Genomic DNA, 4,992 nt, shown 5'->3' with positions numbered 1-4,992 from the left:
TGCCTGTGATTTTTATTTATTTTTATTTTTTTTGCTTTAGTTTTTTAGCATTGAGTAAATTAATATTTACAAGCAGTACGGCCCCTGGCCCTGGTTACATAATACAGTACTCGAATCTGAGTTATTGAATGCAGTATTTCTGAGTCAAAGACAAACAATCAAGATCGAGATTAAACTTTTTTTTCTTTTTTTTTTCTTTTAAATAATTTTCATTTTGCAGACCCATTACAGTTTGGGACCCAATTAATTAATCAATCCTTTTGAGATTACCCTGCTCTCCTCTATGCCTGCACAGAGCAAAAAATAACCCCCTAACCTTTCGTTGCATAGTAACAACACAATACATACAACACAGCAACCCTTTCGATTGACTTGGTTTCCTCTGAAAATAGTCATACAATGTGATCTGATCTTAAAGCCACAACAACAGACAAAACGGTCTGCTTATACGTATACCACCACACAAATGTGTTTTTCTGTTTTTAATGAACAGTGTTGAACAGTAAATAGTGGAAAAAAACTATGTGATGTAAAAAAGTGTAATGACTTCACCAAAAGCAAAATGAAATCAGAAATCAGCAAACAATCAATGAGGTCAGACTGAAGGTGTTGCCTGTACTGTACAGCCAATTTTTTAGTTTGCTATTTGCGAGAAGCATAGCTTAATGTGAACCATGCGTCAAACAAAAGAGTTCTCAGAACATATAGGGTTACAAAGCATCTTTAAAAGCCTTGATGTTCATCAGTCCACAGTAAAACTAATAGTCTAAAAATAGAGAAAGTTCAGTGCTGTTGCCTCTTTCGTTATGAGTGGGCGTCCTGCAAAGATGACTGCAAAGAGCACAGTGCAGAATATCTGTGAAGACGTGCTCATATCTGTGTTGGTTTACAAAAACACTAAACAAGAAGGGTGTTACTAGGAGAACATTAACTAACTAAATAACTTACTAGCTAAGTAAATAAACAAATAATAAATACCAAAAAACTCATCCCAGCTGTACATTTTTGGAAGTCAATTATGGTTTGGGGAGAACAAGCTTTTTTCTAGGAGGCCATCTTGACCACCAATTGAAGGACAACATGAATCTGGGTGATGCAATAGGACAACACCATTATGCCTTTATCAAAAGAAAATATGCCTTTTGGGGTGCTCCAGTCGTGACCTACCTGACCGAGATGCTTTGGCATGACCTCAACTAGACATCCCAAGAATCATAGCAGTACTTTCAGAATATCTGAAATGTCCAGATCAACATTTGGTCAACTTATAAATGAATTGTTTTGAAGGGATATTTCAACCGAAAATGAAAATTCTATCATCATTATTTTGATCTCATGTTGTTAAAAACCTTGTTCTACTGGAATACAAAAAAACTTAAACTGCCAGAGGTGGTTTGTAAAATAATAATAACAAAAAATAAATAAACAAAATTTGTATATCAGTAATTGGGTGGACATTCACTCATAAAATAATGCCAGGCCACTCAATGGTGACCTGCTTAAAAAAATTAAGCAATGTTTTGTTCCAAACAGAGGGGCAAAATCATACACTTATCACTGAACAAAGATTTTCAAAATTGATTGGATAAACAAATTAACATACACTCTAAAAAATGTTGGGTTGTTTTAACCCAAAGTTGGGTCGAACATGGACTAACCCAGCGATTGGGTTGTTTTAATCCTGCGGTTGGGTTAAATATTTGCTTAGGACAACCCAATCGCTGGGTTAAAACAAGCGAGTGAGTATGTTAGTCCATATTTGACCCAACATTGGGTTATTTTTTACCCAGAATTTTTTAGAGTGTATTATCAAATGACCTACTTTCATTTATATGTACACTTCCAGGCAGCTCATCTTCATCCACCTTGGTCTACCTCAACATACCATATTATGATGGTTGTAAATAATTCTCATTGAAAACATTTTATCTGACTCGAAGCTTTTCCACACCGATCTTGACTACAGAAAGAAATATTGTTCGATTAGTTATTTTCCCAGCATTAGAAAGTGGATTAGACTTGAAACATGCAAGAAGCAGAGAAAGAAAACAACAATATTTTTTTTAAATATTGATTGATGTATATAAGTAAAAAGAAATAGTATATAAAACATATACAAAAAGCTTAAACTTAAACGTAAACAACTGTAAATGATAAACACATCCTTCCTCATTTCTACACATCCTTCCTTTAGGGACAAACTGCAGACTGTTCTCAGAACTGAGTGCTCATTCAAAAACAAACGTATCTTTCAATCAAACGGTTTATAGGTAACCTCAGTGCCTCATTCTCAATGAACAAGATTAATCATGTATAAGAAGTGGCAGTGTTGAATATGAGAAAATAATATCTCCCTTACTGTAGCAGCAGTGGATTTAATTGCATTTTATTTTGTGATTTTACTGGAACGAAGCCCGTTCGGATATCAGATGACAAATGCAGGGCCAGATTTGGGCACCATGCAGGGCCGTATGAAGATTTTCAAACATGGGCGAGCTGACCAGTGTGTTCAGGGGAACTGTATTACCTGTTGGAGTGATGTGCTATATCTGTCCATATACCAGTCAACCTTGTCCTCTTGAACTGGACTGAGTTCCAAGGAAAGTGAACATTTTGGGTAATTAAAGGGATACACTCTTAAAAATAAAGTTTCTTAAATGGTTCTTTGGCAGAGGGTATGGTTCTATGAAGAACCTTTAATCTCCAAAAGAACCATTCCATTGCACAGAAGATTCTTTGTATAGTGCAAATGTTCTTTAAACTATAAAATGGTTAGATGAATGGTTCTGGTTAATTAATGGTTTGTACCATTCACAAAACGGTTCTTTTGGGAACCAAAAATGGTTCTTCTGGTTCTTCCTGGCAGCTTTATGTTTAAGGGTGTAGTTCACCACAAAATGAAAATTACCACTTTATTTACTCAGCCTCAAGCCATGTATATGATATTCTTCTTTCAGACGAATACAATCGGAGTATAAAAAATGTCCTGGCTCTTCCAAGCTTTATAGTGAATGGCCACCCAAAAGTTGAAGCCCAAAAAGTGAATCCTTCCATTATAAAAGTAATCCACACAACTGCAGGGGGTTAAGAAAGGCCTTCTGAATTAATCGATGGGTTTTTGTATAAAAAATGTCCATATAATAATTTTAGGCAGCCATTCACTGCCATTATAAAGATTGGAAGAGCCAGGTTATTTTTTAATAAATGATTGTATTCATCGGTTAACAATCAGTTATAAACAATAACAATCAGTTGTTTTTTACTGACTGTATTCGTCTGAACGAAGAATGTCATAGACCTGTAAGAAGGCTTGAGGGTGAGAAAATTATGGGATAATTAAAATCCTAATGATCACTCAAGCTGTTTTGAAATAATTTTTATACAAATAAATGTGACAACTTAATTTTCACCTCCTATTCAGCTCCTCCACAAATCACTGCTCATCTTTTTTCACCTCTGTATTGTCTTATTATTTTCCCTCTCTCTCCTTTGCTGAGTTCAGAATCTCAAGCAGAATGTAGGTCAGCAGTCGGTGCAGAGTTACCAATTAGAAACAGCTGTGTTTTTTGTATTTTTTTTTGTACTTTTTTTTTTCAGGAGTGAGCGGAGGTCAGCAATTTCTGCTTTCTGTCTCATTCTTCTTGATGTTTCTCTCAGGCTTCTTTTCCCTCTCTCATTTCCCAGTCTAAAAAATGACTGTCCCTTTTAAATGATCTGATAATGATAACACCTTAGCTCAATAATCTTTCTTTCCTAAAGGAATATGTTGTTGAAAGGAATAAATAAGTTCAGCTTAAATTGAATAATCTTTCATTATATGTTCAACCTCATGTCATTTTCCCCTGAGGAACACAAAAGACTAAATTTAATGAGGTTCTGGTAGCTCTTTTAATCTCTTTATTCAGTAAAACCCCATAGCTCACAGAAATGACTCAACCATTGTTTTGAGAGTGATCTTTGTAATGAAGCAGTGGTTCACAAAACATAACCATGATTCTTTCATGAGAGTGAGCAAATAATGACAATTTTCAGTTTTGGGTGAACTGCTTAGGCCTATTTAAAGACTTTTAAAAGTAGGCTAAATGAATGAAATATGTTTCATGACTTGCAAATTTAAACATTTGCTTTTGAAAACGGTTATTTTGCAAATGTAAAGTTCTTGCTATAAAAAAGTGCAAAAAAACAAAACAAAACACATTTTTTAAATATTTATAGCTGTCATGGAATTACATTACAGCTTACCTGTTACTATTGTCTTGTTGCTATTATTGCAAATACCTTCAAACTAAATATTTGTTGTATTACAAAAATTGTAAGAATAGATAGCCTATTATATAGGCTATATATTATAATATATATTAACACTTACAAAATCTGAAAAAAAAAATCCTGTTATAAACTGCTTTTGAACCTCAAGTAGCCACTTTGAATGAAATAGTAATATGCTACACTGATGACCATTTCAGAGTCGACCGCACCCCTTGGCGTCATTTCTATCAGCCAACTTTGATGGTTTCATTTAATGAAAAATATAAGCTAATTTACATATTATTTTTAAACGTGAATCAGCGAGTTGCACTAACACTTTCATGTGATAGTGCCTCAGTAAACGACCAGAAACTTGAATTTCAAAAGCATTTCCTTTCGGTGAGTTCTTCCAGAGACAACTTTGTCACTGCTGCCAGCATAGTTTAAACGAGGTTATAAGAAAACACGCCCAGTATTTCCTTTGGCCATTTAGCAGCTAGTATAGGGTACGTCAGACCAATGAGAGGTTTGGGGGTTGAGTCACACGTACTGTTGCTAGGGCATGGCTTCAACCTTGTTACTATCACTGACTAACCAATCATATGACATTTCGCAATGTGTCAACATCTTTCCTGTGAACTTCTCTCTTTGAAGTCTTTGATTGGATACAAATGTGTTTAAGTTCCGCCTTGCCTACTTATCTGATATATGATTGGTCGAAGGAGCCGTCCATCGATCTCCAGA

The sequence above is a fragment of the Pseudorasbora parva genome, chromosome 4 (assembly GCF_024679245.1).
Source record: "Pseudorasbora parva isolate DD20220531a chromosome 4, ASM2467924v1, whole genome shotgun sequence".
In the NCBI taxonomy this organism is placed as follows: Eukaryota; Metazoa; Chordata; class Actinopteri; order Cypriniformes; family Gobionidae; genus Pseudorasbora; species Pseudorasbora parva.
Note: the sequence above shows the minus strand (reverse complement) of the source record.